We start from the raw sequence: 24,688 nt of genomic DNA on the forward strand, positions 1-24,688 counted from the left end.
AAGTTGGCTCTCCATATGCCAAAAACTAAAACTAGACCCATGCCTATCACCATGTACTAAATTAAAATCTAAATGGATCAAAGATCTGAATATTAAAACAGAAACACTAAATCTATTCGAGGACAATACTTCCCACAATCAGTAACTGGGATCACGTCTTATTAAAAAGTTTCTGCATGGGGCTGGGGATTTAGCTCAGCGGCATAAGCACCTGCCTTATAAGCAGGCAGGTGTGGGTTCAATCCCTGGTACCAATAAAAACGAAAAAGACCAAAAACAAAAAAAAACAAACAAACAAAAAAAAAGTTTCTGCATGGGGCTGGAGATTTAGCTCAGCGGCATAAACACCTGCCCTGCAAGCAGGCAGTCGTGAGTTTGATCCCCGGTACTGATAAAAAGGAAAAAGACAAAAAAAAGTTTCTGCATGTCAAAAGAAATCTCCAGCATAGTGAAAAGAAAACCCACAAACTGGGAAAGAATCTTAGTGAACTGTCCCTCAGACAAAGGACTTCTGTCTAAAACATAGAAAGAATTTTAAAAAATCAGACCCCCAAAATTCAAAGATCCAATCCAAAAATGGTCATCTGAGATGAATATACAATTCTCAGATGAAATAAAACTGGCAATAAATACATGAAAAAATGTTCAGCATCATTACTCATTAGAGAAATGCAAATTAAAAGCACAGTGAGATTCCATCTTACTCCTGAAAGAATGGCCAGGATCAAGAAAACCACCAACAACAAATGCTGGACAGGCTGTGGGTAAAAAGGAACTCTCCTGCACTGTTGGTGGTAGTGTAGACTGGTGCAACCATTGTGGAGGTCAGTCTGGAGAGTCCTCAAAAAGCTGAGATTGGAAGTCCCACTTGTTCCAACTATCCCACTTCTAGGCATAGTCCCAGAAGAACTGAAAACATCATATCTCAGTGATGTATGTGCACCCAGGTTTATAGCAGCACAATTTGTAATAGCCAGATCTTGGAAACAACCTAAGTGTCCATCAACTGAGGAATGGATAAAAAAGATGTGGTATTTTTATACAATGGAGTACTACTTAGCTCTAAAGAATGATCACATTGAGATATTTATAAATGGGTGCAGCTTGAGAACATACTCATAAGTGAAATAAATCAAACTCACATGTATAAATACCTAATATCTAGTGTAAGAAATGGCATGAATAGTATGTGGTAATCATCAATCCCCATTATATTGCTTTGAAGCCTTATAATGTTTTCATTCATTAGTTGGAATGGTTTTATTCTAGGCTCTTTGATTTTACTGTCTGTGATGGTATGAACAGCTATTTCGAAGAAAACAAGACATTATAATAGCTAGTGCTGATGTAATATCTTGTTTTGAAGTCCCATAAGCTTTTGTTCTTCCATCTTCTTCGGTTTTATCATGTTGTATCTTATTGGATTTTATTATATGTGATAGTAATAACAAAATTTTTTATGGACAAGGAGATAATATAATAACCATTGTTCGTTTTTTCTTCGTTGGTTCTGAATACCCTACTTTCATTCTCTTGAATGGTTTTACACTGTCTTATTATGTTTCATACTATAGTATATGAAGGTATACTCAAATATTTCAAGGGAAGGGACACTATAGCAACTACTGTTATGTCGGGTTGTCTTGTGGTGAAACACTGTGTTGCTTAAATTGTTCTGACCTGTGTTGTTATGTTCTCTTTTATCTTAATCTTTTTTTAAAAATAAAAAAAAGAAATCAAGAGACAAAAAGGATATAAAATAAAATACAGGCATCCCTTATTCTCCAAATTTTTGTTTATTTTTTGGAGGTAGGTAAATTTTCAGATACCAGGAAACTTTATTACATTATTGCAAATAAGGAAAAATGGTGCTCAGCTCATCTAATTTTTCCAAACATCAAGTAACTCTTAAACACTTGTAACAATGCATCAAGGATTCTTATAAATTATAAAACCTTTTAAATATCACTTCATAACTAACATGGCTTTTATGCATTAGTATGCATGCACTAAGAAATAATACTGACCACAGACCTGTTTTACCTTCAATATTACAGCCAAGATGTACTCGGGTGCAGATATAATACAATGAAATAATATGCTAAAGATATACTCTAAGAGTATCTTGAGGTTTGTGGAAAAAGTAACACTGGGACTCATGAGGGTTAAACTCTCAGGAAAATGTCCATTTTGCACAACACCTCACTATTTGCTATTATCTGTCTTTTATTTTGCTCTTTATTTATATTTTGGATTTCATAGAAATCGTGTGATATTTAAGTTTCAGCGTCTGATTTATTTCAGACCTTATGGTCTGGAAGTGGATCCATTTTCCTACAAATGTGTCAAATTTACCCTTATTTATGTCAGAGTAATATCCCATTTGTATAAATGCCACATTTTTTAATCCATCCATCTATTGATGGACATATAGGATGCTTACAAGAGTTAGCTCTTATGAGTTGTGCCCTTATAATCATAGGTATGCATTCAGCATTGTGGTATGATGTCTTTAACACTTTTGAGAAGATCCCTAGAAAGGGAATAGGTGGGTCAAATGATATTTCTAGGTTTAGTTTTTTTGAGGAATCTCCATACTTATTTCCATACTGACTGTACTAATTCATTTCCCACGACAACATGGAAAGGTTCCTTTTTCCCAGCAGCCTTCACCAGCCATTCTTTCTGGAGTAAGTTAGAATTTCAGTGGGTTTTTTTTTAGTGTTGTGTTTTTTTTTTGGGGGGGGTGGGTGAGACAAGGTCTCATCATATAGTTCGGACTGGCCTTGAACTCCCTATGTGCCCAGTCTGGCCACAAACTTGTGGCAGTCCTTCTGCCTCAGCAACCAGATTGCTGGAATTATGGATATGCACTACTACATTCAGCTCTGTGTTGTTTTAACTTGCTAGAGCTAGTGAACATTTTTTTTATGTATTCATTGGTCATTTGTACTTTTTCTGAGAATTTTTTATTTATTTCAAGTGTGCATTTTTGGATCGGTTCTTTTATTTTGTAGAGTCTAATTGTTTTGAGTTTTTATACTAGCTAAAATTTGTCTGAGGATTAGTTGGCAAAATGCTTTTCCCCTTTTGTCTTTTCACTTGGTTTTCATTTGGTTGATTGTTTCTTTTCCTGTGTAGAAACTTTTAAATCTGATACAATTAATCATAAAATTGCTAACAGTGAGATGAATGGAGATTAGATTTATCCTGATATGATACTATGTAAATAGTAAGTATACAAAGACATCTATGAAATATTCCTGTAACAATTGGGCTGGGTATATAGCTCAGAAGGAAAGGATTTACCTACCACACATAAAGTCCTGATCTCTAGAACCACAAAAAATAAAAATAAAGGATTTAAAACTAAACTTGAACCTGTATGTAAATCTAACCACGTAGAAGGCTGAGGTAAAAGGACTGTCGCGAGTTCAAGATCAGCCTGGGTTACAAAGTGACCTCAATGCCAGCCTGAACTGCATAGTAAGACCCTGTCTCAAAAAGACCAAAAACAAAACAAAAGGAAACAAAACAAAATAAAATAACGACCACTTGACAAGAGATTGAAAGAACATTTTAACACATCAGAATATAATCAACCAAACTATGAAAAAAATACTAGATATACTATGTTATAGAATAAATGATGCAGATTTTCAACAAATAAATGGCATTTTTAAAAGGAGAAAGGGAAACCATTATACATGTATAACTAAATATATTGTAGGACTGAGTAAATGAATATATAGATAGGTGTTACAGCAGCTAGAATTCAGTGTGGAAGGAAGGGTAGGCAGCTATACATTGGGGAAAGGACAGGCAGAGCACCAAAGGGGTTGGATTAGAATTGGAGGTATTAGTATAAGAATTCATGATTTCTACCTTTGTATGCTAAAACAACTTAGAATGATACTTCAGCAGGGATGACCACATCTACCATGTGGATATTGGTTTCTAAGTACCACCTCTAAGATGAACCGGGGTCTTTGGGGAAATGGCTGATTTCAAGGCTAGTGCAGGGAAAATGCCAAACAGACCTGAACCACCATGCTCTAAACTAAGGCAGTGAACATACACTAGGAGCAAAACAAAAAGATATAGGAACGAGTTTGATGGTACATATCTGGGACAGTCTGAGAGTAAAATAAATAAGCTACACAAACAATCTATTAAGAATCAATGAGACGAAGGCAGGTATGGTGGCACATGCTTATAATCTCAGCACTCAGGAGGTTGAGGCAAGAGGATATCCGTGAGTTCCAGACCAGCCTGGGCAACGAAGTGAGTTCGAGGCCAGCTCGAACTACATAGCGAGACCCTGACTAAAAAAAAAAAAAAAAAAAAAAAAAAAATCAATGAGATCATAGTGCTATAATGGTAGGTGTGAAATGTCACTATTTTGCAAAATCATAAATAAATTCGGGCAAGAATCATCAGTGGATGTAAATCAAGCAAAGGGAAGGAAGAAATCCAATCAAAAACAAGTCTATACGTTTTACTTTTATTTATTTATTTTTTTGTCTTTTTCGTTTTTATCGGGACCAGGGATCGAACTCACGACTGCCTGCTTGCAAGGCAGGCTCTTATGCCGCTGAGCTAAATCCCCAGCCCACGTTTTACTTATTAATTAAAAAAATAGGGCCTTGGACTGCCGCTGCTGGGCCTTCCCCTCCACAGGAACACCTAGGACACCCTGGCATGACCAAGCCACCTTGGACTGCTGATGCTGGGCTTGCCCCTCCCCAGGAACACCGCTGTGAGCCTGGCCCTTGGGAAGTCCACCTGCCTCCTAGACCTAGTACTAAAGCTGATATTTGGATCCAACCGCTTCTCCCAGAACCTTGGATTACAGTGGATTACCGTACTGGCTGGATGGGAGACTCAGGAACCCCTCACCCAAACAGAAGACCTCAGCAGGCTCCAGTCAGTGTGGTGAGTTTGTGCCTAAAATAGAAGTCTGCAGTTAGTAAATAGGAATGGAAGTGAAGCTCCCTCCAACTGTAAGACCTTGGCGAGCCTGGCAAGAGAGTGGATAATCCCCTCCACACAGAGAACATCAGATAGGTTGAGGAGTGTGCCAATAAGGCCTCCTCCAACTTGGAGAAAATTAAAAGAGCTTATGAGACCTCCATTGACACAGTAGGGCCTCAGCTGACACAAACACTAGATAGGAAGATCTGGTGACCTGAAGACATAGAAACACAGGAACTAAGAGTTGACCTACATCAATACTTCTAGGCTAGATAGCCCAGAAAGAATATAGGACCCACCTAATAGGCCCGCTCTCTTCTACAGTGCCCAGCAATTGGACAAAACTCAACCACACAGTAGGACCCTAAAATTCACACTATGGACAGTTGAGATTGTTGGGACTGAAAGACCAAATATTTACCCAAAAGGTGAAAAATGACAAAACAAAAAGGCAAAATGCAATCTCAAATATCTAGTCCATCAGGAGTAAGTACAGACAATACTGAAATACAGGACTTCAAAGGTCATACACCAGGAATCTCTGAAAAGATAGCAAATTAAGTAAAGAAACAAATCCATACGGGCTATAGAGGAAATCAAACTAGAAATAATGTCTTACATAAAGACAGAAATAACAATCTTAGTAAATAAATTACTCAACATAGCTAGAGAAGAAATAGATTAAAAAAAAATACAGGACCATGGGAAATTGATTGAAACTTTGAATGAACCATGCAGAAAACAAGCAGAATCCATGAAACAAATTCAAAGAGATATCCAAGGAACAAAAAATTCTATTGAAAGCTGGCAAAACTGTTTAAATGAAGCTGAGGATAGAATTTCAGACCTTGAAGACAGGATTGCAGATAGCGATAATGAAAGGGTAGAACTTATAAAAACAATAAAGCAGCATGAAATGACAATGCAGCAGCTTCAAGATGATTTGAAGAGAAACAATATAAGACTAATAGCATCAGTGAAGATGCAGGAGTCAATGCAAATGACATAACTAAAATAGTCAGAGAAGTAATAGCAGAAAATTTCCCACAGATAGGGAAAAAAATCTGATATACAAATAAGTGAGGTATACAGAAAGCCAAACAGTCACAACCAACATAAATCTAAACCCAGAAGTATAATAATTAAGATCCCAGACATACAGCAAAAAAACAGAATACTAAAAGCTGCTAGAGAAAAGACACAACTCACCAATCAAGAGGAAAGCCTATTAGAATCACGGCAGACTTTTCAGACAAACCTTCAAGTTAAGATGAGCTTGGAGTGAAGTATTTCAAGCCCTAAAAGAAAACAACTTTCAACCCAGAATGATGTACCCAGGAAAACTGTCTTTCAAATTTAATGGAGAAACAAGATACTTTCATGACAAAGAACAACTGAAGGAATTCATGTCCACCAAACCAACCCTAGAAAGAGTACTGAAAGACATGCTAGATAGAGTGAAAATGACCACAATCTCCAGAACAACAACAGAAAGAAACCACCACGCTGGACAAGAAATTAAACAAGGGAGAAAAGCAGGAAACTAACAGTAAAGAACGCAACATGGTAAAGTCAAGCCAGTACATATCAGTGATATCCATAAATGTAAATGGCCTCAATTCACCTATCAAAAGAAACAGGCTGACAGAATGGATCAAGAAACAAGATCCTACAATATGCTGTATACAAGAAACACACCTGACTCAATAAGAAACTCATAGATTAAAAGTCAAAGGGTGGAAAACAGTGTTCCATGCATCAGGAATCCAGAAAAAAGCATGGGTAGCTATTCTGTTTGCAGACAAAGTGAACTTCAAACCTAGAAGGATTAAAAGAGATATACAAGGCCACTACATACTTGTAAGCAGAAAACTATAAGAGGAAGAAATAACAATTATAAATTTATATGCACCAAATACAGGAGCACCCAACTATATAAGACAAATAATAATGGACATGAAAAACCAAATACTCAAGAACACATTTGTAATAGGAGACCTTAACATCCCACTGTCACAAAGAGATAGATCAACTAGACAAAAAGTCAGCAAAGAAATAACAGAACTGAATCATACCTGTGAGCGAATGAACTTAGTGGATGTTTACAGTGTTCTACCCAACCACATCAGAATACATATTCTTCTCAGCTGCACATGGGACACTCTCCAAAACAGCCCATATATTAACTCATAAAACATTCTTAAGTAAATGCAAAGAGAGCAAAATTATCCCATGCATAATATCTGATCATAGCACACTAAATTTGGAAATCAATGGCAAAAAAATTGCAAAACCTCCATAAATGCATGGAAATTAAATAACAATCTTCTGAATAACCAGTGGATTACAGATGAAATTAAGAAATAAAACAATGCCTACAATACAATGAAAATGCAGATACAGGGGCTGGGAATTTAGCTCAGCAGCATAAGCTCCTGCCTTACAAGCAGGCAGTCGTGAGTTCAATCCCCAGTACCGATAAAAAGGAAAGACAGGGTTGGGGATTTAGCTCAGCGGCATAAGCACCTGCCTTGCAAGCAGGCAGTCGTGAGTTCGATCCCTGGTACCAATAAAAATTAAAAAGAAAAAAAAAAAGAAAATGCAGATACAACATACTGTAACCTATGGACACAATGAAAGCAGTCCTAAGAGGGAAACATAGCAATAAATAGTCACATCAAGAAAATGGAACAAACACAAATAAATAACTTAATGCTACATCTCAAGCTTCTAGAAGAGGAAGAGCAAGTCAAACCTAAAACTCATAGAAGGGAGTAAATTGTAAAGATAAGAGCAGAAATTAATGCAATTGAAACTAAAAAAACAATACAAACAATTAATGAATCAAAGAGCTGGTTTTTTGACATAATAAACAAAATTGATAACCCCCTGGCCAACCTTATCAAGAAAAAGAAAGAAAAACTTCAATCCATGCAATAAGGACTGAAAAGAAGGAAATTACTACAGATCCCATGGAAATTCAACAGATCATGAACACCTACGTTGAAAATCTCTACTCACATAGGGTGGAAAACACAGAGGAAATGGTTAGATTTCTAGGAACATATGAACTACCAAGGCTTAGTCAAGAAGATACAGCAATTCAGTATCAGCTACTGAAATTGAAAATGTGATTAAAAACTTACCAACAAGGACTTCTGGGAGAACATGGCGGACAAATAACAGCAGCCATGGAGGCTCTCTGAGATTACCAGTTTAGAATCCAGGAGCGGTGCTGTGTGAGGAGTCCTACGTAAGGGGAGACATACCCTGCCGACCCAGGAACGAACTAAGCTGAGAGAAACCAACTGGAAATGCAATCCTGATGCTAAACAGGAACAGATAAAATCTCATTGCGGAAGCTGGATCCCGCACCATTGGAAGCCACGATTTGAATTTCCTGCTGCCAATGTTGTGTCCCAATCTGCACGGCAGGGAGAGAGATGCATGAAAGCTCTGAGAGCTGAAATGGGCGAACAAAATGGCGTTGAGAGCGGGACTGGCAGGGAGCCCTGCATCGACCTGCGGTGAGTGAGAGAAATGGGCACCCTTTCATAGACTAGGAGGCTGCAACAGAGGACATTCTGGGAACGAGCAGACTAGCTGGAACAGGGCCCTGCAGTGACTTTAGTTGTATATCCCCCTTTCAAACGGGAGTGGTGGGGAGCGCTTGGCCTGGTGATGCCACGGACTAAGATCCAGTAGGCTAGCCCAAATCAGGTCCCTGCGCCTGGCGGTGTACCCTAGCAGTGAAACATTCAGTAGATTGACCTGGAGGGGCGGGCCTAGCAGAGGCTGCCCAGGGCTGTATCTCCCTAGTACACTGCAGTGGGCAGGAACACCTAACTGGCGGATTCAAACAAACTGTAACTAACAAAGAGAAAAAAAAAAACAAAAAAAACAAAACTGAGTCTCCTACATACGCTTGTATGGAAGGAACAAAAAGTATGGGAAAAGGGAGCAACAAGAAAGGGTCCTCAGTCCCCAAAACTGAAAACACTGATGCAGGAAAGGTAAATACAAAAGAGAATGAAGACAAAAAACATGCAATATCAAACACGGCACCTATAGACACAAAGTGGTATCTCTGGAGCCTCATAGACGAGTTCAAAAGTGAAGTATTTAATGAAATAAAGCAAGAAATAAGTAGAACAGTTAGAGAAATGCTAAGCACCACCCAAGAAAAAAAACAGATGGTGGAATGAAGAACAGAAAAAAAAGGGGAGAATTGTTTGATGGAGAAAATAGAGAAAACAGAATACATGAAACAGGTTCAAAGAGATTACCAGGAAACTAAAAACTCTATCAAAAACTGGCATAGCAGCTTGAAAGAAACTAAGGATAGATTATCTGAATTGGAGGGCAGATTTGTAATGTGGGAGCATGAAATGAAAAACTTCTTAAAAATAACAAGAAAACAAACAGCAATAATACAAAGACTAGATGATAAGAGAATCTGTAACTTAAGAATTAAGAACATAAAAGAAGAAGTAGGGACTCAAACAAATGAACTACAAAAGCTATTCACAGAAATAATCCAAGAGAATTTCCCTAATTTAGAAAAAGGTAAACATACTCAGATGTATAGGCATACAGGACCCCAGTCACCTACAACCCAAACAGAGCTACACCCAGGCACATAATAATGAAAATTCCAGAAATCCAATATAAGAACAGAATATTAAAATCTGTCAAAGACAAGAAACACATCACTTACAAGGGAACACCCATCAGAATTACAGCAGACTTCTCAGCACAAACCATCAAATCACGAAGAGCATGGGGGAAATAATTCAAGCTTTGAAAGATAATAACCTCCAGCCAAGATTGGTATATCCTGCACAACTGTCCCTAGAAATTGATGGAAAAACAAGGTGCTTCTAGGATAAAGAGGAACTAGGGGAATTTGCAAACTCTACAGAGAATACTGCAGGATATTCTAAAAAAGGAAAATACCAAGATTCTAGAAATAGTGGCAAAGAGGCCACAATGAATGGAGCAGAAAGCGAAATGAAGACAAACTGATAACTAATGACAGAAAAAGAGCTCAACAGAAATGAGGCAGAGAAGGTTGAATGGTAGGAACAGACATTTTGGAGAAAACAAGACATCGTAATAGGTAGTGCTGATTTAATATCCTCTTGTTTTGAAGTCCCATCAAGCTTTTGTTCTTCTGTCTCCATCGGTTTTAACGTGTTGTATCTTATTGGATTTTATTATATGTGATAATATAAACAAATACTTATATAGACAAGGAGATTATACAGAAACCATTGTTCATTTTCTGTTAGTTGATTCTAAATACCCTGTAATACTGTCATTCTCTTGAACAGTTTTATATTGTCTTGATATGTTTGATACTACAGTATACGAAGTTATACCCAAAGATTTTAAGGGAAGAGACCCTATGGTAACTACTATTATGTCAAGATTATCATTTAAGCAAAAACACTATTTTGTTTAAATGGCTATGTTTTGACCTGTGCTGTTTTGTTGTTATGCCCTCTTTTATCTCAATCCCCCTTTTTCTAATTTTTCCTTTTTATCGGTACCAGAGTTCGAACTTACGACTGCCTGCTTGCAAGGCAGGCGCTTATGCCGCTGAGCTAAATCCCCAGCCCTAATCCCCCTTTTTTTAAATTATTTACTTTTTTCTTTTTATTTTTTTAATTAAGGTAAAAATAAATAAAAAAATAGCAGGATATATTATAGTAACCCACTTTGATTTCCTATGTACTTGATTTGAAACTCTGTATTGCTCTCACCATCTTGTTTTGACTGATTTTCCTCTATTCTGTTATGCTTGATAGTATGAAGTTTGAAAGTACAGGCAACAACTGTGAAGACAATAAGATTCATTGTGATGCCCATTCTGGTTGACTATTATCTTCTTTTGAAGTCCTCTAATGTCTCCAGTGTTTTGGTTTTATTGGTCTTATTCTTAACTGTTTTGTTCAATTTTATTATAACTGATGATTTAGGCAATTCTTCTTAAGACAGCAAGAGGCAGTATGGTAACCATTGTTGATCACCTTGTATTTTGTTTTTACAGTATGTATTATGTCCATCCTTTCGATTTGACTGACTCTGTCCTGGTGTGTCACATTTGGTTTTATTTTCTTCAAAAAAAAGAAAAGTAATAAGGACTGTGGGAGTAATAAAACTCAAAATGTGTAATTGTCATCGTACAAAAGAAAGGAAAAGAAAGTTCTCTAAAAGATGTAACTGTATATATATTTAAGTGTATAAGACAGATAACCATATTACTGAGTTTTGTTGGATCATTGAACAAAACTCTTTGCAGTCTCACTGTTTGAAAGTCCCCTCTATATGCTTTAATTTTGTAACTTCAACAACCATTTCTAAGATGACAATATGTAATTAACTAGTGATTTCCTACTGTTTATTTTTCTGAAACCCCCTCTGTAAACTTGTACCCTTTTTCTGTTTTCTTTTTTCTCCTTAAATAAAATTTAAAAAAAAAAAAAAAACTTAGCAACAAAGAAAAGCCCAGGTCCGGATGGAATCATGGCTGAATTCATTAGAAATTTAGAGACGATTTAATGCCAACATGCCTTAAACTCTTCAATGAAACTGAAAGAGAAGCAGTGCTCTTTAACTCATTCTTGGAGGCAAGCATCACTCTGATACCAAAACCAAAGAAAGACCCAACCAAAAAAAGGGAACTATAGACCAATCTCACTAATGAACACTGATGCAGATTCTCAATAAAATACTGGCAAATAGAATGCACCAAATCATCAAAAAGATTATATAACATGACCAAGTGGGATTTATTCCAGGAATGCAGGAGTAGTTTAACATATGTAAATCAATAAATGTAATACACCACATCAACAGAACCAAAAATAAAAATCACATGATCATCCCAATAGATGCAGAAAAAGCTTTCAATAAAGTCCAACACCTTTTCATGACAAAAACCCTACAGAAACTTGGAAAAAACAGTATGTATCTCAATCTCATAAAGGCCACCTATGACAAACCAACAGCCAATATAATACTAAATGGCCAAAAACTGAAAGCCTTCACTCTAAAATCAGGAACAAGACAAGGATATCCCCTATCAACACTCCTATTCAATAAGTTCTGGAAATATTAGCCAGAGCAATCAGACAAGAGGGAAAAATAAAAGGAATAAAAATAGGAAACGAAGAAATAAAATTATCATTATTTGCAGACAACATTATACTCTACATAGAAGACCCCACAAACTCCATTAAAAGACTACTAGAGGTAATAAACAAATTCAGCAGCACAGCTAGATACAAAGTCACCACTCAAAAATCAATAGCATTCCTGTACACAAACAAAAAACTCCATGAGAGAGAAATTATGGAAATACTGCCTTTCACAATAGCATCTTAAAAAATGAAATACCTAGGAATCAACCTAATGAAGATTGTAAAAGACCTATATGCTGAAAATTACACTACTCTAAAAAAGGAGACTGAAGAGGGTTTTAGGAAATGGAAGGATATTCCTTGCTCTTGGTTAGGAAGAACCGACACTGTGAAAATGGCCATACTCCCAAAACTGTTATACAGATTTAATCCAATCGCCATCAAAATACTATTAACATACCTTACAGATCTAGAGAAAATATTCCTAAAATTCATCTGGAAACAGAAGAAACCTGAATAGCAAAGGTGATTCTGGGCAACAAAGGCAAGACACGAGGCATCTCAATTCCTGACTTGAAACTATAACTAAAAAGCCACAGTAATAAAATCAGAATGGTACTGGCAAAGAAATAGATCTGAGGATCAATGGAACAGATCAGAAGATACAAACATTACTACAAAGACACCCAGCCACCTGATATTTGACAAAGGGGCTAAATATGTTCACTGGAAAAAAGATAGCCTCTTTAATAAATGGTGTTGGAAAAATTGGCTTTCCACACACCAAGGATGAAAAATAGACCCATGCCTACCACCATACACTAAACTAAAGTCAAAATGGATCAAGGACCTAAATATTAAAACAGGAACACTAAATCTACTGGTAGCTTTTTCTACTGGTAGGTAAAAATCTTGGCGACATAGGGGTAGGGAAAGAATTCACGAATAAAACGCAAACCACACAGGAAATACTTCAAAGAATCAACAAGTGGGATCTCATATTACTAAAAAGTTTTTGCATTTCAAAAGAAATCGCTAACAAAGTGAAAAGAAAACCCACAGAATGAGAAAGAACTTTAGCCAACAATCCCTCAGACAAAGGACTTATATCCAGAACATATAAAGAACTAAAAAACATCAAGCCCCCCAAATTTAAAGACCCCCTCCAAAAAGGGCATCGGAGATGAACACACTGTTCTCAGATGAAGATATACAAATGGCAAATAAATATATGAAGAAATGTTCACCATCACTGGTCATTTGAGAAATGCAAATTAAAACAGCATTGAGATTTCATCTCACCCGGGAAAGAATGGCTGTCATCAAGAAAACAACTGATACTTCCGGGAGAACATGGCGGACAGATAACAGCAACTACCGGAGGCTCTCTGAAAGACTTGGCTCAGAAGCCAGGAATGGTGCGGACTAAGGAGACATAAGCAGGTGGAGATATGCTCTGCTGACTCAGGAACGAACTGGGCTGAGAGAAACCAACTTGGAATGCATTCCTGGTGCTAAAACAGGAACAGAAAAGCCTCGGTGTGGAGGCTGGACCCCGCGCCATTGTAAGCCGCGATTTGGGTTTCCCGCTGCGTGGTGGCTGGCTGCCTCTACAGTGGCTCAGCAAGGAGAGAGACGCGCAGAAGCTCTGAGAACGGCAATCTGCGAACGGCAGGGAGGCGTGCACTGACTTGTGGTGAGGTGAGTGAGAGAAGCTGACACTCTACCACAGTTTGACTCCAGCGGAGGACTTTCTGGGCCTAAGCAGTCCTGCGGGAGCAGGGCGCGGTGGCGACTCCAGCCACACATCCCCCTCTCAGGCGGGATTGGTGAAAAGTGCCTGGCCTGCGTGACGCTGCTGGCGGACCTGGTAGGCTGTCCCAACCCAGATCCCAGAGCCTGACGGTGGCCGGGAGGGGAGACGCCTAGGCTGCCTGGTCCGTAACTCCCTGGTGCGCAGCGGTGAGCAGGAACACCTAACTGGCGCAATTCGATCAGGCTGTGGCTGACTGGGAGAGAAGCTGGGCCTCTTATATAAGCTTGCATATATAAGGAACAGAGAAGAAGAGGCAGCATGGGAAGAGGCAGCAACAAGAAAGGCTCCTCGGCCCCCAATTCTGAGAAACAGGCAATAGCAGACACCGCACCAATATACATAAGGCACCATATAGAGAGCCTCATAGACCAATTCAGGAATGAAGTTATCAACGACCTGAAGCTAGAAGTATGCAGAATAGTTAGAGAAATGCTAAGTACCACCCAAGAAAAAACAGGCGGTGGAATGGAAGAACAGAAAAAAAGGGGAGAATTGTTTGATGGAGAAAACAGAGAAACCATAGAATACGTGAAGCAGGTTCAAAGGGACTACCAAGATACCAAGAAGTCTATAGAAGACTGGCATAACAGCTTGAAAGAAACTAAGGACAGACTATCTGAACTGGAGGGCAGACTTGTAATATGGGAGAATGAAATGAAAAACTTCTTAAAAATAACAAAGAAACAAATAGCAATAATACAAAGACAAGAAGATGATAAGAGGATCCATAACTTAAGGATTAAGAACATAAAAGAAGAAGTAGGGACACAAACAAGTGAACTACAAAAGCTACTCACAGAAATAATCCAGGAGAATTTTCCTAATTTAGCAAAAGGTAAAGATACTCAGATGTATGAGGCATACAGGACCCCAGCTACCTACAACCCAAACAGAGCAACACCCAGGCATATAATAATAAAAATTCCAGAAATTCAATACAAGAACAGAATATTAAAAGCTGTCAGAGACAAGAAACAGACCACTTACAAGGGAACACCCATCAGAATTACAGCAGATTTCTCTTCACAAACCATCAAATCACGAAGAGCGTGGGGGGAAATAATTCAAGCTTTGAAAGATAATAATCTCCAGCCAAGATTGAGATATCCTGCACAACTGTCCCTGGAAATTGATGGAAAAACAAGGTGCTTCCAGGATAAAGAGGAACTGGGGGAATTTGCAACCACCAATTCAACTCTACAGAGAGTATTGCAGGATATTCTAAAAAAAGAAAAATACAAAGAATCCAGAAATAATGGCAGAGAGGCCACAACGAATGGAGCAGAGAACAAAATGAAGAAGACAAACTGACAGCTACTGACAGAAAAAGAGCTCAACAGAAATGAGGCAGAGAAGATTGGATGATAGGAACAGCTATTTTGGAGAAAATGACATCTTAATAGGTAATACTGATTTAGTATCATCTTGTTTTGAAGTCTCATCTAGCTTTTGTCCTTCTGTCTCCAATAGTCTAAATAGGTTGTATCTTACTGGATTTTATTATGTAAGATAGTATAAGCAAAAACCTTGTAAAGACAAGGAGATTATACAGAAACCATTATTCATTTTCTGTTAGTCGATTCTAAATACTCTGTAATGCTGTCATTCTCTTGAATGGTTTTACATTGTTTTGATATACTTAATGCTACAGTATACGAAGTTGTACTCAAGGATTTCAAAGAAAGACAATATGGTACCTACTTTTAGGTTAGGATTATCTGGTGGTGAAACACTATTCTGCTTAAATGGTTATGTTTTGATCTGCACTGTTTCGTTGTTATGCCCTCTTTTATCTCAATCTCCACTCCATTATTTACTTTTTTATCTTTATCCTTTTAATTAAAGGAAAAAAATAGCAGGATATATTATAGTAACCCACTTTGACTTTTCATTACCTTGATTTAAAGCCCTGTATTACTCTCACCATCTGGTTTTTAACTGATGTTCCCCTATTCTGTTTTGCTGGATAGTATCAGGTTCGAAAGTTTAGGCATCAGCTGTGAAGATAATGAGATTCATTATGACACCCATTCTTGTTGACTTTTATCTACTTTTGAAGACCTACAATGTCTCCAATGTTTTGGTTTTGTTGGTTTTATTCTTTACTGTTTTGTTCAATTGTATTATAACTAACGATATAGGCAATTCTATTAGAGATAGGGGGAGGCATTATGGTAACCATTGTTGATCACCTTGTATTATGTTTTTACATTATCTATTATGTCCACCCTTTTGACTTGACCGATTCTGTTCTGTTATGTCACATTTGGTTTTACTCTCTTCCAAAAAAGTAATAAGAACCGTGGGAGCAATGAAACCCAAAATGTGTAATAGTCATGGTACAAAAGAGAGGAAAAGAAAGTGCTCCAAACTATATAACTGCGTGTATATTTAAGTGTATAAGATAGAAAATGATATCACAGAGTTTTATTGGATCAATGAACAGAACTGTTTGCAGTATCATTGATGGAATGTCCACTTTACAAGCTTTAATTTTGTGACTTGAACAATTATTTCTAAGATGACAATATGTAATCCATTAACTAGTGATTTCCTACTGTTCATTTTTTTTCTGTAAATCTGTATAACTTGTACCCTTTCCCTGCTTTTTTTTTCTTTTCTCCTTAAATAAAATTAAAAAAAAAAAAAAAAAAAAAAGAAAACAACTGATAACAAATGTTGGCAAGGATGCATGGAAAAAGGACCATTTCCCCACTGTTGAGGGGAGTGCAGATTGGTGTAACCACTGTGGAAATCAGTATGGAAATTCTTCAAAAAACTAGGATTGGAAGTTCCATTCAATCAAGCTATTCCTTTCCTGGGTATTTTCCCAGAAAAACTGAAAAGTTCATGTCACAGTGATATATGTGCACCCATGTTTATAGCAGTGGAATTTGTAATAGCTAAATCTTGGAAGCAACCAAATGTCCATCAACCACAGAGTGGATGAAAAAACTGTGGTATTTTTACATAATGGAATACTATTCAGCTACGAAAAGAATGATCTTGAGGCCTTTGTAGGTAAATGGCCTACAAAAGAATGAGAATTAGCAAAATAAAGAATGAGAATTAGTGAAATAAACAAGATTCCCATTAGTAAATATCACATTGTCTCGCTAGTGTAATAAATAATAAGAACTGACAGAATAATAGAATCCAAAAAGTATCATAGATATTGTAAAAGTAAAAGGAAAGGAAAGTGTTCTAAAGGCTATAATGGTATGTATAGTGTGTAAGAGAGATGACCATATTACTAAATTTCTGTTAGGTCAATGAACAGATGAGATTGCACTGTCAATGTTTGAGTGCCTCGCCACATTTTATGCTTTGATTTTTTAAACTTTAACAACTATTGTGAAGATGACAATATGTAATGTATCAACTAGCGATTCTATGATGTAAACGTTTTTTGAATTCTGTATTCTACTTTTTTTCTTGTTATTTCTATTTTGTTTTTTAAATTTTGTCTTCTTTCTTTCTTTAAATAAAATTTTTTAAAAATTCCATGATACTACATTAACAATATACAGGATACAAAAATAAAGGTTACTTGACATAAAAAATAGAAAAATTATAGAAATAAAGGATAATATCCTAGCCAGTAAGGTGATCACATGAAAAAGACCTAACACTATTTACACAGTATTTCTGTCTAAAAATGCAAATCTAAGCCTACTCATGAGGAAGCAAATCTAAATTTTAAAAAATCATCTAAAAATGGGGCTATAATTTCTTAACAATGCTAGTGTCATGAGAACCAAAAGATCAGTTGTTCAAAACTAAAGATGATTATATAGAGTAATTAAACACAATATAATTTCCTGAACTGCATGCTGTACAGGAAATTTGCTATAATAGTTTTGTAAAAATTGATAAAAATAGGACATGAACTAAAGCATAAATCAAAGTAATGTATCAATGCTAACTCTGAATTTGGTAATATCACTGTTAAGATATATGTTATACTAAAGGAATGAATGAATGTATGATATATGCAACGTACTTGCAAATAGTTCAAACAAACTAAATAGTTTGTATAGGAACACATATAAACAAAGAATGGACAAATCAACAATGGACTAATCTGAGTAAAAGTACAAAAGTACTTTGTAATATTCTTCCAACTTCTCTGTAAATGTGAAATGATTTAAAAGTCTAAAAAGCTGCCAGAGGTGGTGGTACATTCTTGTTATCCCAGTTACTTAGATTGCCAAGACCTTCCTTGGCATGTGGGCAAGATTCCAGTCTGGAAAACAAAACAAAACAAAACAAAACAAACAAACAAACTTTAAAAGACACAACCGAGAAAAACTGAATCTAATTCATTAAGAATCAAGATTCTATCAGTGACTCTACTAGGTATCAAGAAATTAATATTACTTTAGGTGTCAACTCCGTCTCTTTTTTTTGGTCTTTTTGAGACAGGGTCTGGCTTTGCAGTTCAGGCTGGCCTTGAGCTCACGTTGTAGCCCAGGCTCTCGAACTCACAACGATCCTCCTGGCTTAGCCTCCCGAGTGCTGGGATTACAGGCATGAGCCACCACGCCAGGCATGATAACTCTTTTTTTAAAAAGTCATCACCTGTCCTAGATGAGATACAGTACATACTTATTTATGTGAGGAATTTGCTTTAAAAATACCCCAGCTGCATGTATGTTTTGGAATTAAAATGTAAAGGACAAAAAGACAGTTACCCATTTCAAGAAGTGAGGATAGAATCTTTTTCATCTTTCAGAACTCTAAAATCACCCAATTACATAGCAAAGGTTATTTCTCCTACACACCACCCTGCCTCTCAAAACTAATGCTATCTGAGGGATAATAACAATTATCACAAAGCATAACTCATGAATGAAAGAGAAATTCAATCATACAGAATATGTCAGAAGAAATATTAAGTACGGGGGTGGGGTTTACCTTTATTTAAATCGAAACGACGGATGAAATTTCAAGAAAATATCTCAAGTTCTTCCCTGTTTTCACCTCGGAGGAGTCTGAGAAATCGCGTTCATTCTTGAGGGTGCAATTTATCACCATCATGGGTCAAAAACAGGGGCCTCGTCTTGACATTCTGGCAGGAGTCGCTCCAAGGGAGGGCCTGCGGTGTCCTTGGGGACCCCGCGGGGAAGGATGGCGGCCGGCGCGAGGAGACACCCGGAGGCCGCGCGGGAAGGACTGCAGGCCCCGACGGCGCGGTGGGCCGGGGCCGGGCGCTGCGGAGGCCCAAGGTCTTGTGGGACCCGAGGGGGCGGCGGCCCGCTGCAGTTACCTCCCCCGGGCCACACCTAGCCAGCGAGCCGAAGGACTCGCAGTGAGGGCGAAGACTGCCACCGAGGCCGGGAGACGCGAGACTGTGTCCTGGAAACCGGAGAGCGGGAAGCTGGCGTGGAGACTCGCCCTCCACCGCCTCAGATCGTGGCCCCGCCCCGCCAGCGCGTAGCCCCGCCCCCGGCCCGAGAGCCCCACCGCCCTCTCCAAGCCCTTGCCTGTTCGCAGTAAGCAGTACTTTGCTCCTCGCTCGTGCTGCACCCCTCCCCTCCGGAATTTCGGGGGTTCTGTTCTTTTACAGTGCCAAGATACTCTTGGTCTGATCTTCCTTAGGCCTTGGTCTTCTGAATGCCTGGGTATGGGGGCGGGCTTTGCATAAGAACCCTGAAATGGCCAACTAATGCCAGGTCTGGTGGTGCACGCTTGCAATCCCAGCACTTGGGAGGATTGTCGCGAGTTCGAGGCCAGCAAGGGCTACAGTGAGCCGCTGTCTCAAATCCCTGCCCCCCGCAAAAAAAAAAACCCCTAATACCTAAGTTCGCTATATTCCACCTTCCTGACAAAGACCTTCGCAGACCCCAAAATAGTTTGTGCACTGGCCCTCCACAGACCAGGTGAGTACCTTAGAACATACAGGAAAAACATTTTTCTTGATGGTTAATGGTATTGAACATTTAAAAATACATTCATTGGCCGTTTTTATTTCTTTTGAGATGTGTCTATTCAGATCATTTGTCTAATTTAAGTGAATTTGGTATTTCTCCAGCGCTGATTTGAGGCGCTAATACATGCTTTCAGTACTTTTGTCTAGAATCAGCTGGTTTAGGGTGTTTCTGGGTTCTCTATTGTTTCATTGGTTGTCTGTTTTTATGCCAATAGCTTCCTGTTTTGGTTACTGTGGACTCACACTTGTGATCCCTGCCTCCTCCGCAGTAGCTGGATTACACAAGTGTGCAACTGCAGTTTATTGTTTTTGAAAACTGTTTTGGCCACTCCCAGTCCTCCTAATTTCCATATGAACCTATTAATTTTTCTTAAGAAATTATCTGGAAGGAATCTGATTGGGGATTGGGATTGCTGCAATCTGTACATGTGTTTGATGAGAACTCATGTATTCTCCTTCATTAATATATTTCTTATTCAGAGTTTAATTTCTTCTAGCACTGTTTTGTAGTTTTCAGGTCATATACATTAAAATTTGGCTAATACTAATCTTATATGGTTTTTTTTTTTTTTTTTCTTTTTCCTTTTTATCGGTACCAGGGATCGAACTCACGACTGCCTGTTTGCAAGGCAGGCGCTTATGCCGCTGAGCTAAATTCCCAGCCCCTCTTATATGGTTTTTGATGCTATTTTCTAAAATGTCTTTGAGACTGCGTCTTCCTATGTTCCCCAAGCTGGCCTCAAACTCTATCTTAACTTTTTCATTACTTATTGCTATTATAGAGAAATTTAATTGATTTTTGTACACTGACTTGTAACCTTTCTAAATCTTAATTCTAGTTACTAGCTCAGGTATTTTCTATGTAAGATTTTCTGCATAATGATTGGTATCTGTGAATAAAGATGTTTACTTCACTTTTTCAAATTTGTATGTCTTTACATTTCTTTTGTTTTCCATATTGCACTAGTCAGGACCACTATATCACATTGAAATAGAAGCAATTAACAGGCATCCTTGTTTTGTTCTTAAGGAGAAAACATTCAGTCTTTCACCAGTATGTTTTTTATGTTTGTCACAGATGTCCTGTATCAAGCTTAGTTTTTTTATTCCTAGTTTGCTGAGAATCTGATTACGATTATCTTGGAGTGGCCTTCTAATATGCTGTTCTGGGTTGATTTTCTTGGAACTGTGGATTTATAGTCTATTAAAGCATTAGAAGTGAATAGTAATTAGGTGGATAGATAAAGAGATTTTTGTGTGTCAGAATCAAATTCTTTAGGGACACACTCCTTTCCTGTTCTACATGCTTTAAGTATTGATCCTTTACCATCCTATCCCACTGTGTCATTCTAAGCACTTTAGTTCTTTTTAGCTTAGAGATGTCAGGATTACACCTCCCTTAGTCTCTTAACACCTCCAAAAACAGTTTGGAGCAAACTGCCTGTAAAGACTAAATATGAAAAGAACAGACATGAACTAGAGAGAACTGAAGATAACTGGAACTTTTTTTTCCCTCTTTTTTGAGACAGGGTGTCACTATGCAGTTCAGGCTGGCCTTGAGCTCACTTTGTAGCCCAGGCTGGACTCGAACTCGCAATGATCCTCCCACCTCTGCCTCCACGCCCGGCTGGCTGATAACTGAAACTCTTGATCTAGTCATGTGGAAGAAGCTCTACATTTGAACTTTTTAGTTTTAAGTGCCAATAGTCTTCTTGTGCTAAAACTAATTTGAGAATTGTTTTGAGACAGGGTCTCCCTATATAGTTCAAAGTGGTCTTGAACTATGTAGCCCAGCCTGGCCTCAAACTTGTGGCAGTCTTCCTGCCTTGGCTTCCCAAGCACTGAGGTTCGAAGCATGTGCAATCATATCCAGCTGCGCTGTCCACCTGCAATGAAGTCCTTAATGCCACCCTCTGAACTTGTCATTTTTTGAGGAAAAAGGTAGGGGTAACATATTTAAATTCACATTTTAAAGACCATTCTGTCCTCTGTGAAAAAATAAAAGAAATGAATGGCATAAGATCACTTACATACCATGTCAAAGATCCACATGAAACAGTGTAACTAAAAACGGGACAAGAAGAGATTTGCTTAGAAATTAGTGACCAATGCATTTAGAGGGACAGAAAATTTTAAATATGATATCCATATTTCTGATAAGACTAGACAGCAGGAGAAAGGGGTGAACTCAGACAGAGGTGCTTTGGGAGGTCATTTAAGTGTAGGCTGGATACATGATGCAGGGCTCCTGGATCTCACATAATTTAGTTTCAAAGAGTTCTCTTGCTGATAGAAGCTGCCAAAATGTAAAACACATGACATAGTCTTAAAATAAATGTTTAATTTCAAATATGTTATTCTGTAGAAATGTTCATTTAAAATGAAAAACAGTAAAAAGTATTTCCATTCTACATTTGAAGTCGAACCATATAGCCTTAGTTTTTATAAAATTTAGGATTTGTCTTACCATATAGCTTAATTCTCATTTATATATGAGAACAAACTTTAGAAGACAAAGATTTACTCTAGAACTCAAAATAATCAGGAGAAAATAGTTTTAAGGGAATTTAAACAGATATTGTTAAAGAATAAAAGGCAATTCTAAACATTCAAAGCCTCTGGATTTTATGTTTTTAGTTGCTCATTTCCTTAACTGCCTGTATGTCTATAATTTTGTCTCTCATGAGCAGGAGGAAAAACATGAAGGTAGAAAATACCCAAGGAAGACAATGAGTAATCTGTGAGATTAAGTTCACTAGAAAATACAGAGAAATTTCTGTATTAGTAGTCAGGTTTTCAATGAAGAAGTCACTAGGAAGTAAACTGTTAACTAAAGAAATGTTAAAGAAACATCACATACAAGTCAGGGTTAGTATCTCATACCTTCCCCAACTACTAAAACTGATTTTTGTTTCCTAACCATCCTGCTATATACTACAAGGGGAGAGGGGAGACAGTTATAAAGGAGGGTAACGAGGATGGATAGGATCATATATGTTACACACAGGTATGAGGAAGTCACAATGAAATCCAGTATTTTATGAAATACACAGTAATAAAAATATATTAAAATATCACAGGTACATTACAACCAAGACTTTCAGTAACTCCTGACTTCCCACAATGAATACAGTTTCACAGACTATGTTATAGCAATGATTCCCTACCTAAATGTTTAATAACCATGATAAAGAAACATGCTGAGCAAACACCAACTACGAAGTATATTTACATGGTGGATGAAGGTGCTAAATCCATATGATTGTAAAGGTGACCACTGACCGCCAGGACTGGCATCCATGGGAGGTAGAACTCAAGAATTTGGTTTGATAGGCTCTCCAGGTTAATTCTTCTGAAAGCTAACATTTTTTTGTTTTTCTTTTCTTTTTTTGGGAGAGGGTCTTGGTATACATGCACTTCAGGCTGAGCTCGAGCTCACTTTGTAGCCCAGGCTGGTCTTGAACTCTCAATGATCTTCCTGCCTCAGCCTCCCGAGTGCTGGGATTACAGGCATTGTGCCCTCAAGCCTGGCTTAGGCTAAAGTTTTAGAAACTGTTCTAGAATATTAAAAGATAAGAGGTCTTGATTTGTTCTCTTGGGCTACTTAGCTCCAGAAGATATTATACATATCTGCCATAGAGCTGAAGATGTTAAACCCTTTCAAAGTGTGCTGTGTGAATGAATGGAATGTTCATTCTTCTAAGACATGGCAGCCTACAGCCCTTTTCAAAGATGTACCTTCAATATTATGAGTTTATTTTATATATTATATATATGTGTGTGTGTGTATATATATATATAAATCTATAAATGGGTTAGTATATAAATGTGCTCAAAACTGTAGTTATACATACTTATTTCAAGCAGAAAGTGATTCACATGTAAATTACAGCATTTAAGCAAGACCATCCATTTTAAGTACACATGAAAAAATTTAAATTTACAAAACTGAAAAATACATACTATACATTCATTTTGTATATTTTAAAAAACGTTAAACTTAAGGAAATGAAAAGCTGAAAGATGAGAGGTAGCAGCACTCAATGAATGATTTTTTAACCTATATTATACACCAGAAGATTATAGGAGAAAAGGTAGCTAACTTCTCTGAGAAAAAACCTGGCCAAGACAGTGCCAAGATCTTAGGAAAAGATAAAAGTGAAAATATATCCAAAATATATTTTAAAAATTGTTACACATGCACTAGTGACAACAAACAGAAAGTAATTAATTGCTCTTGGAGAATGGAACAAAGTCTAGGGTTTTACAGCTGTCAGCCCCAATCATTCTCTTTGCAATTCCCTTGCTGTTATGATTCGAGAGTACTTGGTTAGTAATTCCTCATGTGTTGAAGTCGAATTAAACACGACATCATTAGTAACTTTCATACACCACGTACATTGGATAAAACTTGTGTACTGTAAACAAGGGAGGTGGAGAAATAGCAGGGGAAAGTCGCTCTACAGACAGTGGGGAGCAGCGGTATCTGCTGATGGAGCAGTTTTAAAATTTGACATGTCAACCCGAGAGGGCTTGCTGAAACAGAAAGCGGGGCCTCACCTCCAAAATTTCCAACTTAGTAGGTTTGCAGTGGGACCAGAATCTGGAGAGTATCTGAACAAATTCTCAAGGTGAGGGTCATGCTGGTTTGGCACACAATGCTTTTGACAATCAAGGCTCGGAGGAAAACCACAGTCACAAGACAAAAAGCCAAGTGGACAGGAAAAGAAAACAGTCTCTTTCTGCATAGCTGTGCAGGATACGGAAAGTTAATTATCACTCACTTGTCTGATAAAAATAGTAGTTAAATAAATGCCTTCA

The 24,688-nt window shown here is 37.7% G+C and overlaps 1 protein-coding gene across 8 annotated transcripts in view; it reads right to left on the reverse strand.

Annotated features, from left to right (window-relative positions):
- Cplane1 (ciliogenesis and planar polarity effector complex subunit 1) overlaps positions 1-19,360 on the reverse strand; it is a 129,437-nt gene extending 110,077 nt beyond the window's left edge. For all 8 annotated transcript variants that reach the window (XM_063258085.1, XM_063258081.1, XM_063258082.1 and 5 more), the window contains exon 1: positions 18,853-19,360. The gene's annotated coding sequence lies outside the window, so the exon portion shown is untranslated. The remainder of the gene's footprint in view (positions 1-18,852) is intronic.
- Positions 19,361-24,688: the final 5,328 nt, after the last annotated feature.

The sequence above is a fragment of the Cavia porcellus genome, unplaced genomic scaffold (genome assembly GCF_034190915.1).
Source record: "Cavia porcellus strain 051 isolate PalLab524CR breed Dunkin Hartley unplaced genomic scaffold, mCavPor4.1 scaffold_11, whole genome shotgun sequence".
NCBI lineage: Eukaryota > Metazoa > Chordata > Mammalia > Rodentia > Caviidae > Cavia > Cavia porcellus.